Source organism: Vanessa cardui, chromosome 16 (genome assembly GCF_905220365.1).
Source record: "Vanessa cardui chromosome 16, ilVanCard2.1, whole genome shotgun sequence".
In the NCBI taxonomy this organism is placed as follows: Eukaryota; Metazoa; Arthropoda; class Insecta; order Lepidoptera; family Nymphalidae; genus Vanessa; species Vanessa cardui.
The window spans coordinates 1,615,542-1,640,917 of NC_061138.1; the positions used below are offsets into that span (position 1 = coordinate 1,615,542).

Below are 25,376 nucleotides of genomic sequence, written 5' to 3' on the forward strand. Positions count from 1 at the left end.
TCATTAAATGCTCTAATAATCTTTGTCTTACGTACTTTTATATATATAACTTTCTATGAAATTTGTCACATGCAGGTTTCCTCACGATGTTTTCCTTCACCGCTGAGCACGAGATATTATAAAGAACAAATTAAGCACATGAAACAGCGGTGCTTGCCTGGGTTTGAACCCGCAATCATCGGTTAAGATGCACGCGTTCTAACCACTGGGCCATCTCGACTCTTTCTCTAACTGTACGCCATTCTTACACTAAAATGTTAGTCCAGAAAAAATACTTCGTAGTTCGAGCTCCGTCAATTGTACCTTAGTTACCTTGAACTAGCAACACTGAGATATATATATATGTATAGATATATGTGGAAAACCCTCGAGGAGTAGATGCATTACAGGTTAAGAAACATGATCTTTCCTACTTGTAACTAACTTGATAAACTCAATCCGACAAACTGACAACGTGCATTTTATTCCAGTTTCTATGCATGCAGTGTATAGCCCAGTAGGATCCGTATAAGACTAAAAATGCTCCCTGCTAAACATTTGAATATGCACAATATCTGCTATTTATATAAAAATATTTAAAAAAATAACAAAATTACGTTTATAACGAAATATATATATATATATATATATATATATATTTCGTTATAAACGTATTTCGTTATAAATATATATATATATATATATATATATATATATATATATATATATATATATATATATATATATATATATCGTTCCTTGGCATTCGTTATCCAGTCACTCAATAATTTCCTCCTCGCTAGTGTAACTCAAATGACACATCAAGGTCAAAGTTTTTTATTTATCTTTTCTCCTATTCCAAAATCAAAATCAAAATAAACTTTATTCAACAAGCACTTTTGAATCGTCATTTAACAACTAAGTGAAGCTACAACCGGTTCGGAAAGTAGATTCTACCGAGAAGAACCGGCAAGAAACTCAGTAGTTACTCTTTTTCAACATTTAAAAAATACGAAGTCATGTTAGTTAATACAATTATTTAAAAGAATATAAGTTGAAGTCAAGTCTTGAAGTCAACGGGTATTATTTGCACGCTTTTTTATCATCTACAAAATCTTTTAACGAATAATATGCCTTTTTTACCAATGTATTTTTTTATAAACGATTGGAATTTACGAAACGGCAAAGTTAAAAATGTTTGTTCCCATAGGAATAGACTATAATGTGTAACACAATCAAGCGTCTTTAGAGGTCGTTCTCGAAAGACAAATTACGAGAGAAAAATAACCGAACGCTGAGAAAATGATTTTAACTTTATTGATTGACCTGCTTACCTCCGTTTTCAATTTTAAATATTGTGTTATATTTTATTAATATTTAAAAAAGAAACTTTCATACTTGATTAAGGAACTGTTTTTGAATCCTATCATCGCTTCACTGACCATCACGATATTGAATACAATACAAGATAAATTGTGTAATTTTTAATGGTCAGGTATTCCCAAACTTTCTAACCTGGTAATGAATATTAAAAAGTGTATTTACGTCTGTCCCGATCCAAGTGTTACACATTCGGAAAGTAACGATTGGGTTTTTTAAATTGCTCAATTTTTATTTTATATTAAGGTCAGACGTAATTAGGAAAACGATCGTTTCATAATTTAAACTATATAAGTGACATAATTTCACAATAAAAAACGGATTTTGGACGTATATTTTTATTAGTGATTCACGTTGTTACTCTGACTCAACGCTGTCACTCACAAAAGAATTAAACCTCATGAATGCGGATTATAACAAAGTTCCAAGGCTAGCCGTGATGACAATAAAATTATACTAAATATTCTTATGTTTTTGATTATACCTTTAATGTATGGAGTGTTATTTATATAATCTTAAAAGAGTAAGTTCTGCATCATCTGCAGGATTTGATCGAAGGGTAAAAGAGAGTCAGTGTGTGTCTTTGTGTGTAAAGTTCACACAAAGACACACGCACACATACATATTATACAATAATATACTGATTAATATTCTTAACGATCAAATTTATTATTGCACATCATTATTTTGTAACATACATAAAAGTGGCTGCAACTTCTTAAAACCGTCTCTTAACTAGGAACACAGCAGGCCTATGGGGAATTGAATTTTACAAACTTATTTTCTTGTAATTATAATTTTGTTGTATTTTTATTATCAATAAAGGTCATTATTATTATTAATTATAGACACAAGAAATATAACTTTGAAAGTAGTATTCCACACTTCAAAGAGAATATCAATGGTAAATAGTTGGTAAAGTTGACCACACAAGTTAAATAATTTGTGTACTTAAAAAATTGAGCCAACGCTTCGTATTACATAATTATAAAAAAAAATTATATAAATACAAATATAGGTATTTGTAAGAAATCAATTTAAGAAATAAATATTTATTATTTTCATTTTAAGTTCTGACATTATATTAACATTATTGAAAAAAAAAACAAATTGAACAAAAAAGTAGAGTATGATCATTTTAAAGTCACTGTTCGCTCGTAAAAAGTTTTACGGCGTCTATAAGTCTCTCAACGAGGTAGGGCTTTATACTCAACTAAAAATAGCTAATATGTACTCGTAGCTACACCCATATGTAATAATGGTAGCCTGTTTACCTTCTAATCTAACTACGAGTAAGTTTGTCTATACTTAGTGTCAGTGTCGTAGAAGTGATAGATTATAACTTGGATAGAGTATGTGACATTAACACCTTAAGGTGAAATCAGACGGATCCCTTTTCGTTCATTCACGTCTAATCCAATATAGTAAAATTCGCGGACTTTTCAGAAAAAGGATTGATTTTGTTGTGTATTTGTCGTATGTTAGTATGTGTGCATACATACACCACCCCTTGCTACCCAAACGCGAATGCGCTCGCAATATTTTAAAATGTCATTATTTATTATATATTTTAGGGAACTTCGAAACCTCACAACTTATAGAATGAATGAATGGTGAATCAATTGACTGATGATAAATGATGACTAACTAAAGCTAAATATACCAAAATATTTTTTCAGAAAAGTACTCAAACTAATAGATAATTTACAACGATTTTGGGTGTTAAAAATACAAACATAAATTGCATATAAATGAATATTGACTTAAGTGAACGTTCTGTGTGAATTTGTCTGATATCACCTTTACATACACAGTCTTTATACTAAATTGATGATATTAAAAACATATGAAATAGATCTTTATACTTTATATGATAAATCTATCATGGTGTTAAACAAAAAGAGAACAATTATCTCATACGACCATACCGCTGTTAGTAGAATAGTTTCGATTCGTTGGGGACAAATTTACAACTTGTTACATGACTTGGCGCCCAACTATTATCAAAACTCACTTCACATATTGAAATCGGACTCACGATAAAATTATTATCATGAAATTTAAATACAACAACAACAGCAACAACAGTCTGTAAATTCCCACTGCTGGGCTAAAGGCCTCCTCTGCCTTTATGGAGAAGATTCGGAACATATTCCACCACGCTGTTCCAATGCGGGTTGGTGGAATACACATATGGCAGAATTTCTATAAAATTTGTCACATGCACGTTTCCTCACGATGTGTTCCTTCACCGCCGAGCGCGAGATGAATTATAAAGACAAATTAAGCATATGAATCAGCGGTGCTTGCCTGGGTTTGAACCCGCAATCATCGGTTAAGATGCACGCGTTCTAACCACTGGGCCATCTCTGCTCATGAAATTTAAATGATATAATAAAATTTAAGATTGACATACGACGATCGTGTTCCGCGGTGAGTTTTGAGTTTATCGCTATATCTCTTTTTAGGCATGTATTATCTAATTTAATGCGTGACGAACGTGAGGTATCGCTATGTATAGAAATATTGTTACCTGGCCCGTCTCGACTTAGCACAGATACAATGAGGATCGAGATAAAACGTTTGTTGAGGGATTAACATTAGGTTATTCATATATAAGGAAATGGCGTTTTGTACGGAAGGAAAATATGGTCAATTTTTTTTTTGTAAAATATACTTAATTAGTCAAAGTATGCATGGTTGTTAGCTATGCACTTTTACCATCTCATAGCTAGTTCATTGATCCCCTTACTAAACAGTGGTCAGTACGACAGGCTAATTTTCTATGTAAGGATATATCTTGATTTTAATTGACTTCCTAGTCCAACATTAATTATTTATAATATACTAGCTCTACCCAAGATATCGCCTGCGTTCAGTTATGTCAAAAATCCTTCAATCATTTACATATACAACTTTATACCCTTAAAGGGTAAAAAGTTACCAGTATGCGTCTTAAGGGATCATAATTCCATTTAGATTAGTTTCACTGTTTAACTATAAAAAAAACAGACAGACAGAAATACTTTCGCTTTGACAATATTATATAAATTTTTAATGTTACATTTCTGGTACAATTATAAAATAAATTTAGAACGTTCAATTGTTTTATTAATGCATCAAATACATCTTATTACGTATTGTATTACAATGTAATTATATTTTGATTTAATATTTATACTTTTAAAATTCAAATCAAAATAATTAAGCGTATCAAATGATTTTGAAATGGAAAACAATAGTGAGAGCATAACGTAATACTTCATTGTATATCCTGTATAGATACCATCACTAATAGTTTAAGATAAAATTAAATTGTAGATAATTAAACCAACCAATCGCGGATTACCTAATTACCGAATTACCGTTTTTCGTGCGACACTAGTCTTCATCATCATTTATACAGAGTATAAAGCAAAATCGCTTACCGCTGTCTGTCCATAGGGGTAGGTATAGGTCCAGAGATACATAGGTATGCTCAGATCTTTAAAATTATACAACGGATTTTGATGCTGTTTTTTTTTAATAGATAGAGTGATTCGTGAAAGTTTTTATATATAATACAAAGCATGTAACTTATATCTAGTATCAGTATTGCTCCCGTGCAAAGCCGAGGAGCGTTGCTAGTTTAAGATAAAATTAAATTGTAGATAATTATACGAACCCGTCGCGGATTACCTAATTACCGTTTTCATGCGACACTTGTCTTATCTCGTAAATGTATGTGGCCGTATTTAGTTGTCTTGGATAAGGAGTAATACTCGAATCAACTCAGTAAGATGGAAATACTTTCCTGGTTTTGAAGCTGAAATCTCCGGTTAAGATCTACACGTTCCATCTATTGGACTTTTGGTATCAGGACGATGAATACTTTTAAAGTAAATATCTGATTATTACATACTAATTGTCAACGCAGCTTCTCTCGCCTACTGTATGGTGATATATAGCTTATGCCATTCCTTGGAATAGGAGTTTGAATATTGCTTCATATATTTTCAGAGCAAACTATAGACAGACTGACTTACGCATTTATAATATTAGTATAGATTTAAAGTCAAATTTAAATTGATATTGTGTTCTCAAAGAAATATTTCATTTCAACCATTGAAGTAATAGCATCCATTTTATCAATTGTGTACGTACATTGAATATGTAAAAAGTAATTATTTAAATCTTTTAATAAACAAAAGTTTTTGAAACATTTAACAAATAGTTTTAATTACTATAGTAAACATCACTATCTAACCGGCAATAAAATCTAGTTTACAAACATATTAAATGATCTTAAGGATTACAATGTTGAAGGAAAACAGACAAAAAGTCGTTCATATCTTGTGTCTAATGAATATAATTCAATTTGAATCATACGATACGATTAATTAGCAAATAAAAATTAATAATATACATTTTACTATTCGATCAAAATCAAAATAAATTTTATTCAAGTGGGCTTTTACAAGCACTTTTTGAATCGTCAATTAACAATTAAGTGAAGCTACTACCGGTTCGGAAAGAAACTCGGTAGTTACTCTTAATGATACCTATAACATGAGATATGCATCTTTTATATGCAACGTCGTAGATTATTGTATCATAATATACGTATATGTTCCTTATACGATGTAACGAGTTAAGTGAATCGAATAACGTTGAAATCGATTTGTAATTAGTAATAGTATGTAAAATAATTAAAATATATGAGCGGTGACAAAATTTCTATTTCCAGTAAAACAATGCTATCCGTTTAAATAGGAAACTTCTAGTATGAGTAATGCTTACTAATTAGGTAACTATTGTCTTTCCTTCTTTATCTAGAATAAGAACAATTCATCTGCAATTATCGTTAAAGACTCATTCCTAGGTTCCCCTTTAGTGGAAGAGGCGGCATCAGATAAACTACAGTTTTTTTTGTCACTCAAACGAGGTTTGTTGAGTTGTTTTTGAAATGGAAAAACGTATTCCAGTTGGTATCAAAGTTTCACATGAAACAGTTGTTGAATGAAAATAATCAACGAACCTCCTAAAAATCCGTTTAAGGGTAGGTAATTACTAGGACGGAACAAGGAAAATGAGAATACTGTTCTGTTTGGAAGTTATTTATAACTAATAAGTTTAGTTAAGATTGAATTTATAAACTACTAAAACTATCGTTGAGAGCCGAGATGGCCGAGAGTCGAAATGGCCCAGTGGTTAGAACATGTGCATCTTAACTGATGACTTCGGTATCAAACCCAGGCAAGCACCACTATATATGTGCTTAATTTGTGTTTATAATTCGTGATCGGCGGTGAAGGAAAACATCGTGAGGAAAGAAAATGTGTCTAATTTAATTGAAATTCTACCACATGTGCATTCCACCAACCCGCATCGGAACAGCGTGGTGGAATATCTTCCAAGCCCTGTCCTTAATGGGAGAGGAAGCCATTAGCCCAGCAGTGGGTTATTTACAGGCTGTAACTTTACTAACTTTACTAAAACTATTGTTAAAATAATCAATTGCTTCTAAAACATTATAATGAACGCATATTCACAATTCAAGGATAAACTTATTTGTAACGCCATAATACAATTGTACGACAGTTATCATAATGTTTTCATTACTTAACGGCAATTGTATAATCAACGTTCTCGTATACACATTGTGATATTCACAACATTGTATACGTCAAATTTCAATAATTGTATCGTAATAAATTATTTAAACATGATTGGGAATGTACAATGTCATTACACGAACAAAGTATAACGTGACAGCATGTTGATGGTATAAGGATGGTTATATTTCTTGTCATGCCAATTTGGGAAGGTTATCACGATACTTGTATGTAATTACATTTATATTAACAAACTGTAAATTTAACCCTGCTTGGCTAAAGCCTCCTCTCCGTTTGAGGAGAAGGATTGGAACATATTCCACCACGCTGTTCCAATGCGAGTTGATGGAATACACACCGACGTGATGAATTATAAACACAAATTAAGTACATGTATAATCAGTGGTGCTTGCCAGGTTTCGAACCCGGAATCATCGGTTAGGATGCACGCATTCTAACCACTGGGCTACCTCGGTTTAGTTGAATGTAAGCGTTTTACGCGTTTAAAACATGATTTCCCCTAAGCCGGAGAACAAATACACAGATATAGTCTACCAGTGAATTCCCATATTGTGTACTTTTTATTCACTCACTTTCATAATAAGATGGACCGGCAGATACAATACGACCGGAACAAGTTTAGAGACAAGACAAACAGCCTTACGTGCTATCTAACACAGGAGTTTACATAGTTTCAGAGTCCATGCTACTTCTTTAAAAGAAAAATCAAAAGACTTTCTAGCAACTCCATCTAGGGTTTGGAACAGAACCTAGAAATCTACTTCCTTATAACTAGTTATTAGACCAATGAGGTCCTCATAAAAAATAATAAAGAATCAACCTTTAAAACTAAGGTATTCTCTACTTTTGGGGGAAAGAGTTCTGCTCCAATTTAGATCGTTTAATACATATATTACAATACATTTTTCTCGAAAAGTTTAACGTGGATTATTATAAAACCTATACGTTACACGTAAAAATGATATTAGCTGTTTTAATTAAACATTGGTGATAGCGGTGAAAATATTTCGAGATGCTGAGATAGCTGGATGGGGATGGACACTTGATACTCCAGGTGGTAGAATAAATTAAAGAAGACAGTGGAACTTAAATGGATTTGGAAGGCGGAAATACAACTACTTTTTGAGAGACCTATATTAAACAGTGGATTAATGATGATGATAATGATGGTGGTTCACTCCCTAACGTCATATAATATGTTAACATATGTTTCAAACACATTTAGAAGTATCATACCCAATTAACATCACGTTGTGTTTTTTACGGTTTATTTATTCGTTGTGTACTGCGATTATTGTTTATCTAATTAAATAGATTAATATTTAATCATTTTGTATGTTAATTGACATTGGATATTATTTTGGAACTATCTGTATATTCACGGTGAATAATTGATTCGTGAAGTTGATTAAATTAATTATAATATATAAAAAAATATGGAAATTATATTTGTTTTGTCACACAAAATCTTATATATTAAACTGATTTTTCCCATCATACATATGAACAAGAATATTTAGTTTACATTATACCTAGCAGTAAATATAACTATTTTAATACAATAACAATTTTATTGCATTGAACATCGTCAATATAATTATTTTCACGTACTTGGTTGTAAATAAACAAATTAATAAATGTTCTACAGCGTTGACTATTACAATCCAATCAATTAAAAATATAAATATTTATACATCTTCCCTTTACTCCGTAATTATTGGTTAATATAAAAATAATATTTGCATGTTGTAGCGTAAAATTAATCAATGTTTAAATCAAGAATTGCTAAAACAGTTGAATTATTACGCGACTAAACATAAATATGATTAGACATAATTAAACGTCATCTTTGTCAATTAATTTTATAGATATATTTAATGTCATCGTTTTTATAAATCATAAATCTTACACGAGATTCCATTTTCATATTTAAACATATCTTACCTTAAATTCAGCTGTCCAAAACCGCCTAATGTTCCAACACTAGCGCAATGGAAACACGAAAACAAACCAGCAAAATTAAAAAAAAATACTCCCGCGCAAATATATCGAACTTATCCGCCACAGATAATTTTCGATTATTTTTTTTTTTTCACGCTCGCGTACTGCCGGCCTATTTTTCTGAATAACGCATCAACACTGGCCGCTAGTGCGGGACTCAGTGGTTCGACATCGACAACGAGATATAAAGCTGCATTACAGGAAATACAGCGTAGTTGACATACGATAGTGACGCATGCGCAGTGTTGTAAAACTAAGTAGCAATCAGTCGACGTCCGTCGGTTTCTCTTGATGTTTTTTGTTAAATCGCCTTAATGACATGGATGCACGTGTTTTGAAAGCGTACTCCTTTACAGCTGATAATGTTAGGTGCGATCTTAAGTATGTTGCAATTGGTTTGTCATACGAGATACACTTAAAATATTGTATTAAATAATTATTTTACTAAAAAAATTATAGCAAAACATGTAATTATAATTTAATATTTTAAGTCAATCTATTTCAATTTCAATTAAAATTAATTAGTAAGTTAACGCTAAAATGGTATTTACTAAAATATTTACTTTTTTTTTAATTTTTGATAAATTAAAAAAAAAGTAAATATTTTAGTGAGCATGAGAAAAATGTTGTAAGCAATAAAAAAAACATTTGATGTATTTCTTATCATTATCCTTGTGAGTAAAATGTAACCAGTTTATAATTGTTTCGTAGCGCAAGGGCAAACCCCACTTTTAAATTTGAAAAATAATCCTGTACACCTACTATGTACATGTATATACTCTATGAACAATATTCGTAACAAAAAAAACACATTCTTCTTTTTAATTGGTTCACATTGACGAAGTTCTAAGAAAATTGACCACATACATTTTTGAAGTCGATGAGAAAAAGTAATTACTGTATCTCTTAGTCAATGTCTGTCGCAATTTCTTCTACTAATTGCATTACAACTATGAATCCATATTCCCAATGTAAAATAAAAAAAAAGATTAAATCTGACAGATGTTCTAAAAAATAAAAATGCTATATAACTATATATATTTTAACTATTATATATAGAATTTTTTATAAAACGATAGAGCCTTTACTAGTTAATAAGGACAATTTTGTAATACCACCAGCGGCTTTAAGTATATCTAAATATCCTACATAATCATAATATTATACCGATCTAACAGTTTCTCGCGACGTGATTTTCCTCAATTTGTTTAAAACGTACATAAATTCACCTACATTATTACAGACATTTTCACATTTGCTTACGTTGTGTATTTAACTTTAAAGAAAATTATTTTTCCTTTCCATATCATATTTTTAAGGTATTATAGTTGTTTTTGTTTATCTTAGATTTTTTAAAACAGTCGCTTACCGCTATCTGTCCCTTTGCTTAGATTTTTTAAAAATAACGAAACGAATTTTGTTGCTGTTCGTTTTAATATACAGAGTGATTCGAGAGGAAGGTTTTTGTATATAATACATGGTCAATATAGTAAAGAAACACATGTAATTTTGGTTTCTAATGTGATGTCGTAGATAAACAAATTCTGTAGTATATTTGGTATCAGTATTGGAGACGTGGGAAGCCAGGCGATGGCGGGTCGCTAGTACAATATAAGTTACATTACTAGCTTCATTTTATAGAATAAACTAATTAAACAAACATAGTAAAAACATAATAAAACATCTATTTAAATAGTATTTTCAATTAAGGTATTATGCCAAATATTTGGAATACAGTTAAGATTTTAACTGTATTCCAAATATTTGGCAAAATACACGAGAAATAATGAACCCTAAACACTGCCCTGTAGAACTCCTTATTTATTTAGTATGAACGTCGATTGAAAAATAGATGTTTATTATTATTTTTATTGGTATGCACTGTCATTATATTTCCATTTGAAAATTTAAAAACAATGTCATATGTATTTCTTTAACATTTAAAAACCACAATTTTTTTTAAATAAAAGATATCATTTTAGATATTACTGTATCAATCTCGATTACCTTAAAATTCTGGTAGCGAGTATGGAAGATATGTACATTATAGAATAAGATTGAATATCCTGTTTATAATACATGTTTGTATATACTGTTTATAAGTAAGGTAGTTAAAATTGACGCACTTCCATCAGCATTAAATTGAATTACTGAGTTGAGATTAAATAGAGTCGATTTTGCAGTAACAACAATATTTCATTATTAATCTCATGATTACATTTTTAATGTTCTTATTTTCACTTTCATTTTTCTAAGTAACGAAGAAATATTATTCTGATTAAATAAACAATAAATAATTTTAATTAACAATTGTTTATTTAATAAGAAATTCTAATGCAATTGTAAATCTTGAATGCGTTGCTCTATTTTAATCAAATAGTGATGAATTTACAGCAATCAACATCATTATCATCATTGCATAGTATAAAATAAAGTCGCTTACCGCTGTCTGCCCTGCTTAGATATTTTAAGATTACGCAACGGATTTTGATGCGGTTTTTTTAATGATTCGAGAGGAAGGTAAAATATAGTAAATATAGTAAAGAATAAAGACAAACTCTGTTGTATAATTAGTATTAGTATCGGACCCGTGCGAAGCAAGGGCGGTTCGCTAGTACTTAGTTTTTTATAAATAAATAAATAAATTTAAAAATATGAGACAACATCACATACATTAATCTGATCCCAATGTAAGAAGCTGAAGCACTTGTGTTATGGAAAATCAGAAGTAACGACGGTACCACAAACACCCAGACCCAAGTCAACATAGAAAACTAATGATAATCTACATTGACTAGGCCGGGAATCGAACCCGGGACCTCGGAGTGGCGTACCCATGAAAATCGTCGTCGAGGTTTCACCTAGGCGTTAAGTTATCCGTACAGTTTTCCGGTATAGAAATCCCTATCGCTTTTGTCAATGCAATGTATGTTGCAACTACTAAAAACTGTCAAATCGATTCTGAAGATTTATACTATAGATTTTTTTTTTTTTTTAAGAAAATAAAATCTTTAAGCTTTCGTTACGCTTACGATATTAAATACAATTAGAGCACTTTGAATCGAATCGCGATCCGATTGTTTTTTTATAGTTTTAAAAAAATAATCTCGTGCTCGGTGGAGAGAATTAATTGTGTCAAATATACACGCATTTACATTTCTTCCAAACATACCCAACATACGAATAAACTATGGAGCAATGTACTAGAGCAAGCAAAAGAAAACCATTTCATAAAAAAGTTTAGACCATAGCCCAGTCGTAATACGTATACATTACTATAATATAAAATAAATATTTTTAGTAGGTTTTGTGAACATACAGCGAAAAATGAAACATTTTCAAAAGTATTTAATTCAAATAATTATTGAATATTATCATTTCACAAATCATCCATGACCTACATAATTAAATTGGTAGGCAAATCCGATTACGATTAGATGACCAACTGCGTTATTTATTATATTAAAACAAGATAAGTTACCTTTAGGTATGTGTTCTCAATATATTTTCATTTATAAATAATTTCTAGTCATTTCATTTTGATATAAAAACACTCTGGCGTGCCTTGGGGCGCTTGGATTCGTATGCCTTGACAGTTAAAGGCAGGATGCTCTCTCAGTTGTAGTCACTCTCTCATAAAGCGTGGCGCGTGATCTACATGCTTCCATTGCTTCTTCGTATGTGTGTGTGTGTGTGTGTGTGTGTGTGTGTGTGTGTGTGTGAGTTTACTCCATATTTATTCCTTTGTTTTACCAATATAAGTAATTATGTCTTATGTCTTGGAGTTAAAGTTTGCTTCAAGCAAAAATGTAATCAAATCGATTCAGTTATTTAGCAATCTTTGACTAACAAAAAAATTATCGTTTAGTGCACAAAGTTGATGCATTTAATTGATTCATGATGATGATGATTTTATCATTATTTTACATGTAATTCTAAAATAAAGTAGTTTTCATTGCATCAGATATCAGCCACCGAAAATCCCGTCAAAATCGGTCCAATCGTTCCAGAGATTAACAGGAACAAACAGACATATAGACAGAAATGTAAAAAATATTATTTTGGTACATGTACCGTGTATACATATTTCGAGTCGAGTCGAGATGGCCCAGTGGTTAGAACACGTGCATCTTAACCGATGATTGCGGGTTTTAACCCAAGCAAGCACCGCTGATTCATGTGCTTAATTTGTCTTTATAATTCATCTCGTGCTCAGCGGTGAAGGAAAACATCGTGGGGAAACCTGCATACACAAATTTCATAGAAATTCTGCCACATGTGTATTCCACCAATCCGCATTGGAACAGCGTGGTGGAATATGTTCCAAATCTTCTCCTCAAAGGGAGAGGAGGCCTTTAGCCCAGCAGTGGGAATTTACAGGATGTTGTTGTTTTGTTGTTATACATATTTAATATTACAAACAGGTACTCGAACTTTATTATATATATGTATATAGAGTATAGATATTGGTTTAGTATGATGTCGGTATATTATTTTGAGACATCATCAGAATACATTGTCGTATTTCAATCAATCAATATATTTTGCATGAAGTTATCTGTCCGTCGGTCCTGTATGAAAATTCGTTCGGTTGCTTTTGAGTTTATCGCCTTCAGATAAAGATACAGATAGATAGATGTTTTATAATACATTGTGATAAGTTCAGCGGGAGTTTCCATGTATCATTATTTTAAATTTCAGGACGTATAGATTAGTATAATTTATCGATTAATAAAAAGATAAGATTAAATGTTATATAAGGTCTATTGAACTTTATAGATTAGATATATTTTTGAGACTATAAAATAAAATTGTAATAGGATTTAAATATTAAATTACATTTATAACGACGAGCTTATGAATGAAGTAATATATTTCGATGCTGTTTCTAAGAGCTGATTTTATATAGATTATATTTTGTAGAAGGTGGACGATCAAATGGGCAATCTGGTGGTAAGTGGTCAATATTACCCACCCATATTGGCAGCTTATGATATATTAACCATTCCTAATGTGTTACAAACCTTGGGAGATAAGATGTTATGTCCCTTGTGCTGTAGTTACTTAGTGTAACGTTTACCCTTGAAACCGGAACCCAACAATACTAAGTAAGTATATCTGCTTGCGATAAAATATGACCGTTGGTATTTACTCATACGGGTTTGCACAAAACCCTGCCAAATAAAGTATTATGTATGTCAAGTTTCAATTATACTTAAGACTTTTTTAAATAATTGTATTTTCACTGACGTTTCATGATTTCCTATTATTTGGGTTTATTTAAACGAGTCCGTGATTTGATTACCTGGTTCGAGTCCATTAATTAAAATCTAATAGTTTGTTTTGTATGAGAGAACAAATAGAATTATAATAATATATATATTTTTTAACTGTGACTCTTGTACAACATTTGATTAATATATGCGCCAATTAGGACCATTTCGGCATAAATACTACGATTTTTTTACATGGTACTGCGGTATCTGTGTTGTTGTTAATCATAATCACTAAGGCACGTTTACTTTGACATAATATGTTATCGGATAAACTCATATCTAAGCTCAGCTGAACAAAATTAGATAAAAATATATATATATATATATATATATATATATATATATATATATATATATATATATATATATATATATATATATATATATAAGTAGGTACTTATAAATACAATAGGAAAATCATGCGCTTAAGATATATTTAAACTGCGGTATGACACGAAACCGCTCCTAGAGTTCTTAAATAGTTTAGTATTTTTATTCGATTATTTGCCTTAAGAAATCTTTTACTTATAATGATTTTATTAGATGATGATTTAACAAGCAACCTGAGTGTCAAGATCTATGACATCGAAGCTATTGTTGATCAGTGAGCGAGTAAGGAGAGTTTGATTGCCTAGAAGAGTTTTAGTTAATTGCCATTTCCTTTGGGATTCAGTTGATGTAGTAACCCATAAGTTTTTAGTCCTTACACAATATCAATTCAAAATGAAATAACGAGCTACAGCTTATTTAATCCATCCCGCGAATGCTAATATTATAAATGGGATAGTAACTTTGTCTGTCTGTCGCTATTTCACGATCAAACTAATGAACCTAATATGATGAAATTTTGTGTGAAGCAAACTTGAACTCCAAGAAAGGATAGAGGCTACTATTTTGCCAACACATGATAACCAATCCACCCCTAAAACGCGAGCGAAGCCACGGGCGACAACAAGTATTACATAAAAATGTTTAAACCGTAATACATGACTATGTATAATTCTAATGGTTTACATGACGCTTGCGAATACACTTCCAGTCGGGATGCTTTATACATTCGACAATAATCGTAATATAGCAGACAATTCACTCAACCTCAATAAATAACTCCCTCTGTCCGTAAAAATACTTTTAGTACTTTTTAATTTACGCGTTCAGACAGACAGACACGGAAAGAGACCTGTTCTATTATATGTAGGGATTATACTTTTTAATATTAAGGTTTCAAAAAGAAACAAAATCGACAATCATAGAGGAATGTTGATCTTAATGTTATCTTTAACAAGTTGTTCATAAAAAATACTCGCGCGTCCTCGTTGATAATAAACTTTATTAGAATCGAGTAAATAAACGTTTGCTTATCAACTTGTCATTTATCACGTCAATAAAGATAAAGTATTCGTTTTCGCGAAATATATCTCTGAAGCGTAGATAGTATTTTCACTTTGATATTTAAATTGGACCACCCGTAGTTATTTTTGATGTTATTTATGAAAACTGCCGAGATGCCCCAGTGGTTAGAACGCGTGCATCTTAACTGAGGGTTTCGGGTTCAAACCCAGGCAAGCAACGCTAAACATATGTGTTTAATTTGTGCTTATAATTCATCTCGTGCTCGGTGGTGAAGGAAAACATCGAAAGGAAACCTGCATGTATCTAATTTCATCGAAATTCTGCCACACGTGCATTCCACCACACGCATGGAACAACGCGGTGAAATATGTTTCAAACCCTCCCCTTGATGGGAGAGGAGGCCTTAGCCCAGCAGTGGGAATTTTACGGGATGTTACTTTACTTTTACTTTTATGAATACTGTACATGTATAATTACAGGAAATTACAACACATTTTATAAATAGAGCAAATAAGTTACTACATTATATAAGGATAGTCCAGATGACTCTCTGTGAGCTCACTCAGGCTACCGAAGAACAAATCCACCATCTCGTATACCACATTGCGTAAAGTAATGTAATGTTGGTTATCCTTATTTGACATTATTTAATACAATAATTATTTAATACTAATCACGGGTCTCTCACGAAATTTCTCGTTTATTCAAAACGTTTCAGCCAGTAGCTATTTTTCGCTCACTAATATTAATTCTATATGAAATCCTATCATAAAATCGGCCTACGCTGTTAATGTATGTTTTTTTTATAGTTGCTGAATTCTAGTGACAAATTGTCAATTTATCGCAATCGAATCGATACGTAAATTTTATCGTTTTCCTATTCAACCAATAACAACAATTGCGGTCCAATTTCTAGTCGAAAACTACTAGAATTGACACAATTGTAACTACCCGTTACACGATGCTATATTACTACAATTACCGAATCGTTATTGTGCATAACTTTAAGATTATGGCCAAGATACCCTAGTGGATAAAACGAATGAAGAAGCTTAAACGATGTTTTCTAGTTCAAACCCAGATAAACACTACCAAAATTTTACGCGCTTAATATGCGTTTGTAAAATATATTCCATGGTGAAATTTCCACGACTCGTTTCAAATTTTCTGCCACATATGATATGAATCCGTCAATTGAAGCCCTAACCCAACGGTTACAAATAAATTTACGATACTTTTAATGTACTTTAGTGATCGTTTTTGAGTTATGATTAACGATCCGTAAAGTGTTCGACAAATATGTACATATATGCAATGTCGACACTTACGAATCATTTTTTGTGTGAATAATTGTGATTTACACTTCATACACAACAGCCCGAAAGAACAACGAATCGTTTATTGAATAAACTAAGCATAAGTTTATACGTAATATTATAAAAATATTATTATCTTGGTATTCTCGAAAAGTAAATTTAACATATAATAAAATTTACTAAAATCCTTGAGAGATAGTAAACATATTAATAAAATTATCAAAATTAATTACAGAAATCAAAATTAAAAATAGAATCTATAAACTAGTAATTAAAATTTGAACATTGATAATAATTAAATTAAAAAAAAATAACACACCTCATCGTAACTGGTAGAAAGATATGACAAGGACATCACTACTTCATCTTTCAACATTTTCCAACACTAGTAACACTAACTATTTAATATAATAAATACATTAAAAACCATACACTGATTTTTTCTTCTATTTTACACGTGTATCCTTAAGGACAGCTTTAATATATATAAAGTTTACGTTTCGAGTTCGGTTCTTATATGTCAAATGCATTATTCAAATCCGTTTTCCTGCAAATAGTATATTTTCCTACTTGAGGCTCGCGCGGAGCTCCCAGGTAATGTAAAAACCCCCATCTTAAATAATTCACGCTCAAGTTAATGCACGAAATTTACCTTAATATAACTTTTAATTATTATAATAGAGTTAATGTTTCGTTTAACTACTAATTGAGCCAGTGTAACTACAGGCACAAGGGACATAACATCTTAGTTCCCAAGGTTGGTGGCACATTGACGATGTAGGGAATAGTTAATATTTCTTATAGGTCATTGTCTATGGGTGATAGTGACCACTTATCAGGTGGCCCATATGCTCGCCAACCTATACCATAAAAAATAATAACTACATTGTGTAATTATCTATATTATAATATCATAATTGTGAATGTATCTCGCTCTTTCACGACCAAACCGCTGAACTGAATTTTATGTAATTTGGTATGAAACAAATTTGAATTCCAAGGAAGGACATGGGCTACTTATTTTGACGTGACAACGTCTTATAAATTGGTTTGCCGGGTGACACTTCAAGAAACTGCGTTACGCTCCACTCACGTTATGCGCTCACAATGAGAGCCAGTGAGAGGCACGCGTCCCTTCGAGCGAGAGAGACAGACAAAATTCAGTGCGAGATTCTTTGTATAAATTAATGTTTTAAATATAATTCTTTGTATAAATAAACGTTTTAAATTGTTACTATTATTTCATCCTTCTTCCTACTATACGAATGAATATTCACATTAAAATTATTTTACCACTCAAAGTCGTTGTCACGTAAAACTTTCGCCCGTATACCGACTTTACAGGCAACAGGTAATTTTTGCCAAACACATGACAACCAACTCCCTAATACACGAGCCAAAGCGAAATCTGCGGGCGATTACTACTCTTATAAACGTCTACAAATAGCTGAAGTTAAAGATCGGTTATGGTCTTACTTTGAAGAGTTTCACTCACAAATGTGAAGAAAATGTAAAGAGGACTCTTGATGATTCCAATTTACTAAATTTAACAAACAAATTTAGAGTGCGGGAAAAATTTACTGGCCGGTTAGAGAACAGCGCTACACAGCCATGTATAAAAAAAAAAAACAAATGAAAACGTACGAACAGACGCTGCGGGCTTACAATAATATTATGAATACAAAAACTGTCATAGGTATCGAATTTTTTAAATATCTATTGAAAAAACACGAAGTATGGTGTGTGTCTCGATGATTCGACGTACTAAATAGCCCTATGCCGTACTGTTATACTAGTATTATAAATATTTGTTTTATAAATAGTATTCATTAAATAAAACTACATTGTGTACCCGCATTGGAACAGCGTGGTGGAATATGTTCCAAACCTCCTCAAAGGGAGAGGAGGCCTTAGCCCAGCAGTGGAAAATTTACAGTCTGTTATTGTTATTTATTATTGTATACGAGTTCGATTTAAATATAAAGTTCTTTAACAAGTAAACAACTGTAGGTTACTGCTTCCAAACAATTTCTCAGGCGACCTTTGACGAGGATTTTAGAAAAAAGTACGTGACCAACAATAAAATAGGCGAATGAAAAGAAAACATAAATAGAATAAGGGCAAACGAATGACTGATCTGGAGTAGTTATAAATAATAATTGATACAAAATATTTATCCTGAACCATATACCATATATATGGATCGGCTGCGTATTTAACTGATCTTATGTTCTTCTTAAATAAAAATATCAGGTATTCCGATAGGTCTTCTTAATAAATGTATATTATTTTATGATAAAAATTGTCGGATACCATATCTTTTTCTTAGTTTTTGTATAACGGGATTTCATCTTTATGCAAATGACATCAACATTAAAGCTATTTTCTCCATCGTAATGTGCGTTTTTTTATGTGTAATTTTCTTTCAACGTCACAACAATGAGGGAGAAAATCCGTAAGAAAAATTTGCATTGATTAATCTGTTACATACTTTCTTTATCATTCGACCCAAAAGAAAAAGAAAAAGTTGTTTTATACAATGCAGATGTAAGAAAAAATACTCGTATTGTGTAAATAGACTAAGAATTATCGAATATATGTACAATATGAATCAAAACAAAACAGATTCCGATTATATAACGATACTAGTTTTCAACCACGATTCCTGCTTTTTACAGGGTTATCGTAGATTTTTGATATAAAAACAATACTTTACTAAGGAATTTACTTCCTTAAGGCTCGAGCTTCACTTCAACTTTCATCACATTCGGTTATGTAGTTTAGCTTTGTAACAGACGGACATAAATATTGACTTTCGCAATTATAATAATATTAGTAAAGATAATTCACTAGATGTATACAGGAAATCCTTGTGAGATATCCATCATAAGAATATTTAAGCAATTCTCCATAACATATTATTAACCAAATTATTGGGCGCAATTGAATCTTATAAAGTAAAAAAAAGTAAAGTAAAGTAACAGCCTGTAAATTTCCCACTGCTTGGCAAAGGCCTCCTTTCCCATTAAAGAGAGGGTTAGAATCATATTCCACCACGCTGTTCCAATGCGGGTTGGTGGAATGCACATGTGGCATCTTATCTTATAATAATAATACATTTATTATTATAATTATTTTTCATTAACTTCAAGTAGTAGGTAGTTGTCATTAAAGTTAAACAATTGATGTAAAATATTTAAAGTAATTCATATCACAGCTATCGAGTAGTTTACCAAAATCCAAGATGATACAGGAAACAGGAAAGTCATACTATGACGTACGTATCTACGTGAGTTTGACAACGTAACTCCAGCAAAATATTTAGATCTTAATCACTTGGAATAAAGCTCAGAATTATTGTCAAAATACGTTTGTATGTACGTGACGGTTGAACGTGATGTAATTTCCAAAACATTTCGTAGAAATAAAAACTATGCAATTGTATAAAGAAAAAAATGTTACTCGACGCATGTACGAATATCTACAGAATCAAAACTGATTTGACTCTTTAATTTTTAAAATAAATCTGTTTCAACAATGGATAGAAAAAAAAAGTAAAAGTTAGAGTTTGGTAGTATTAGCGATGATAGTGGATACACCAGAACCTTAGCCGAATAACAGAAGATCAAATCCTTTCTTCGATAATTTGTAAATTTTAGTTTTTATCAGTGATGGCCACGCGGATCTTAACTAAACAACAGAAGAACAAATCCGGATAAGAACCATGAAATCTACGAGCTATTTTATATTCTCTGTAAACTATATTGTGCCAAAAAATGCATTTCCGACATCGCCACCAACCTTGACAACTAAGATGTTTTGTTCGATGCATCTGTAGTTACACTGGTTCATTCACCCTACAAACCGGAACACAATTATACCAATGATTTTTCCTGACAATTATTCTCTTGGTAACAAAAGAATGCTTCCGACCGGATGTTTTATCCCAATTATTTAGTATTCTATTTTATCATCTACGTAAGTGTTACACGCCAAGTGTATTCGTGTATGACACGTAAACAAGTACAATATTCTCCTTTTACACAAAAGGCAACAACAACAACAGCCTGTAAATTTCCCACTGCTGGGCTAAGGCCTGCTCTCCCTTTTGAGGAGAATGCTTAGAACATATTCCACAGCGTTATTTCAATACGGAATGGTTAAATACACATGTGGTAGAATTTAATATTCCATTACGTTATTTCAATTTGGATTGGTCGAATACACATTTGGCAGAATTTTAACGAAATTAGACACATGCATTCCTCACGATGTTTTCCTTCGCCGCCGAGCACAAGATGCCGCCGATTTAGCGGTGCTTGCCTGGGTTTGAACCCGCAATCATCGGTAAAGATGTACGCGTTCTAACCGTTCGGGTACGTGTCACCACAAATACAATATTCTCCTATTACATAAATGGGGATAAAACAGAATTCTCGCACGGCTGATGAATGACTGCACGTAAATCCTTTGACCAAAATTTTTGTAACTGTTTCAAGGAAGAAAGGCATTGACTTTCAATATTCTGATTTGAACCCAGTCCGCCAATACATTCCAGTTAATAACTAAGTAGTTATTAGTAATTAAAGAACGACTAGTAGTTTTCATGATAATAGTATCATCGGGCGAAAAAAATTACGGCATATTACAATACCTACAATACATCGAAACTACTGCGTAATTCGCTCCAAATTACTCTCCGCGTGAAAAACAAAGCCAAATTGTCTCAAAACGATGAAACCTTTATTTAATCCTAAATTATGTAAATAATGTTGTATAAGACAAAAAAAATTGGCGAGATACGATGACGAATCAATTATGAACCTTTGCGTGTGCTAAATTACGATATACGTAGATATATATTTAAAATGATAATTATTGAAATTGCCTTATATTAAATATGCGATAATGGTAATGTTGTCATAACCAATTTTGGTCACGGCAGATAATCTCAAGAGATACTAAAAAGCACAGAATATATTTAAGTGCACATATATGTGAACAAACATTTAGTAAAGTAAAAAAGTAAAGTAACAGCCTGTAAATTTCCCACTGCTGGGATAAAGCCTCCTCTTCCATTAAGGAGAGGGTTTGGACCATATTCCACGACGCTGTTCCAATACGTGTTGGTGGAATGCACATGAGGCAGAATTTCGATGAAATTAGACACACGCAGGTTTCCTCACGATGTTTATATGTGATATGATATATATATATATATATATATATATATATATAAATGTTTTATATAGGGTTTGAATCCGCAATCATCGGTTATCCGGCCATCTCAGCTCTCTAACTAACATACATGCACTCTTTAATCCTATATTCGTGAATCCGACACCAAGGCTATCAAGCCAAATAATTACCTACCAAGGTATACCAACGGCTTCAAGCGCTTTCTGGGGCACAGTCGTCTAGACTGCTAGAAACAGTAAGCCCTTTTTAAAGACTCGATTTGGGGGCTTAACCCCAGGATCTCGGAATCTGTGTTCTTATACAGCTAATGACTACCTAGTCATGATCGCTTTGATGCAACATTAATAACTTGAATTTGTAACACTGATAAGAGTTCTACGAAATTAAATCGTTTATACGAAACCTTTATAAAACGAGATGTAGAAAGTCTGTGTCAAACGTTGAAGCTGATGCAAATATTACCTGGAACAGAAAAAAATCAATAAGTATCGTAATTTAACTCGGTATAATGGTATCCTAATATTATAAAGGCGAATGTTTGTATGTGTGGATGTTTGTTACTCTATCACGCAAAGACTACTGAATGGATTATAATAAAACTATACAATAATTTAGCTTATACACCAGAATAACACATAGGCTATAATTATTAAAGATATTGCCTGAATAATATTTGACAACCAACGACTAAAAAGCAAGCGAAGTCGGGGGCGAAAACTGCCAAGGCAGATTAGTACCACCTGTGTATGTGACTGTCACAGTGATCAATTAAACAGTGTACAGATTAACAGAAGGATTTGTTGCGGCGTCATCTAGTGGCGAATAAATAAAACAGAGTATTATAAGAAAGTAAGTAATTTGCCAGTTTTTATGGTATTCGGCCTCGAAGTCTCATTACCTCAAATAAGACCGATATGAGTTTTAACAAAATGATATCTATTATTTATTTTTTAAATACGACAAAGTAATTATATGTATTGATGGTAATATTGAAAATGTGAAAGTAACTTTATTATTTGTCCCTCTGTCTGTCGGTCTGTCATAATATACCGCTTAAACCACTAAAACGTATTTGATGAAATTTTGGATAAAGTAAGCTTAAACTCCAATGGATATAAAGAGCAATGTTATAAAAAAATCGTTGTCACTTCATACTTTTTTTGCTTAGAATTAAAACTTTCGTAATTAATATCAAAACAATCTCTCGATCTATCCATTTAAGGGGAACAAAGGAAAATTATATTATTTGTAAATAGTTTACGATATAATTATTTAGAAATAGTTTCATTTTATGTGTAGCAACTTGTGACAATGACGATTCGTTAAATATATGAACCCACACTTTAAACATCAAATTGAGACTTAATGGTTTATAGTCTATCGTTTTCCAACGGCCTGACAAACTGGCTTTCCCATTAAAGAGAAAACTTGGTATAAATTTCAAGTCATTACCTTGCTCACCGCGTTGCTCTCCAGTGTCAGTTTGATCTGGGAGATATATCCATCTCTATCTACTTCCGATACTTGACAGACATCGTATTTTTAAATACGTATAGTACGACACAACATAGATGTATCATCGGCAAATCAATTAATAACGATTACTGAGATTTATACAGCTAATAGAAATAGCTCCATATCGGGCCATTCAACGCTATTCGTCGCATAAGATTCTCGTGAAATCGACGTGTCAAATTGACGAATATATTCGGTCATATGACATTACAAGTTATTACGTTTGTATAAAGATCATACTCACATGAGAAATAAATATTGATAAATTGGGATAGAGTACTTAATTCGGATGTTTTACGAATATTGCATCTAAGTTGGGTCTTACTATACTGTACTTATGTCTGGGCGTTAAAGGAAAACTTTTTCCGTTTCATAAATTAAAATCATTTATAAAAAATACATGGGTAAAGAAGGCATATTATAAAATACAAGATTATACAGACGATAAAAAAGCGTGGAATTATTACTCGTTGACTTCCAGGGAGGATGTGTTAGATATAATTGTATTTAACTAACATAATTGTATTTTTAAATGTCGAAAAGGTGCTAGTTAAAGCCCACTTGAATAAAGTACATATATTTTGATTTGATTTTTCACATATAACATACATGACAAATATGTTTTCATATGACATTCGATATGTTCTATTTAATTTTCTTGGTTGTAAGGGTTTGTGCAAGTCTATACAGTACATTCTACCACAAAACAAAATAATTATTAATTAAGAATGATTCGATTGAATTTCTGCCAAATATTATAACAATAATTAATCTGACACATACAATGATAGCCTAACTCATCTAAATGTGTATTTGTGTATCTCTCTCGTTAGATATAGGAAAGCAAGGAAGAACCTTGTTGTAACAATACCAATCAGACAACTTTTATGGCAGACGACGTTTATTTATCAAAATAACTGAATGTACCAACTCCGGAACCTTGAATATTCTTTGTCAATTGTAATCTCTTATTTCAAGGCGGCTTCATTGTTGAGAAATAGGTACTCTATAGGTAATGGAGCAAGGAGCTCTATAATTTAAACATTGCTCAATATTTACTTGATCTTTTAGTAAATTTTACCGACTTATGATACGAGGTCTTCCAAACCAAAGTTGGCTACCAAATAATCATGATCATCATTTCAAACGAAATACTGTACTGGCATACAGACCATGGATCTCCATAACAACCTGACTAAAAAAATTATAAGAACATATTTATTGCACATGCGTCTACAAACACAGATGCATCCTCTATTCCCTTATAATCATCCAAAGGAAAATTCTTAATTAAAAAGGACCAAATCTTTAATTAGGTGTATCAGGTTTTAACTTATCTTTACATGCTTTCGAGGTAACGAATGTACTATTCTTGATTAATGAGAATAAGTCTTCCATTAAAACTAATTATGTAATTTATTAATTAAATAATGTGAACTAACTCACGTTGAATGGATTATTTAATATATTTTATTTATACAGCACCTCTTTTTATGCTTGAATATTCTTAAAATTGTAAAGGTATATTATAATATCCAATGTCGTATGTAACTATGTAATTTGTGTTTATAATTCATCTCGTTCTCAGCGATGAAGGAAAACATCGTGAGGAAGCCTGCATGTGTCCAATTTCATGGAAATTCTGCCATATGTGTATTCCACCAACCCGCATTTGAACAGGATGTTGGAATATGTTCCAAACCATCTCCTTAATGGAAGAGGAGGCCTTAGCCCAGCTGTGG

General features: G+C 31.7%; 1 protein-coding gene across 3 annotated transcripts in view; it reads right to left on the reverse strand.

Moving 5' to 3' along the window:
* LOC124536542 (facilitated trehalose transporter Tret1) overlaps positions 1 to 25,376 on the reverse strand; it is a 71,891-nt gene that overhangs the window by 12,977 nt on the left and 33,538 nt on the right. The window contains exon 1 of one of the 3 annotated variants that reach the window (XM_047113114.1): positions 8,919 to 9,194. The exons of the other annotated variants lie outside the window; for them this stretch is intronic. The gene's annotated coding sequence lies outside the window, so the exon portion shown is untranslated. Of the gene's footprint in view, positions 1 to 8,918; positions 9,195 to 25,376 lie in introns of those variants that run through there. 3 annotated transcript variants of the gene reach the window in all.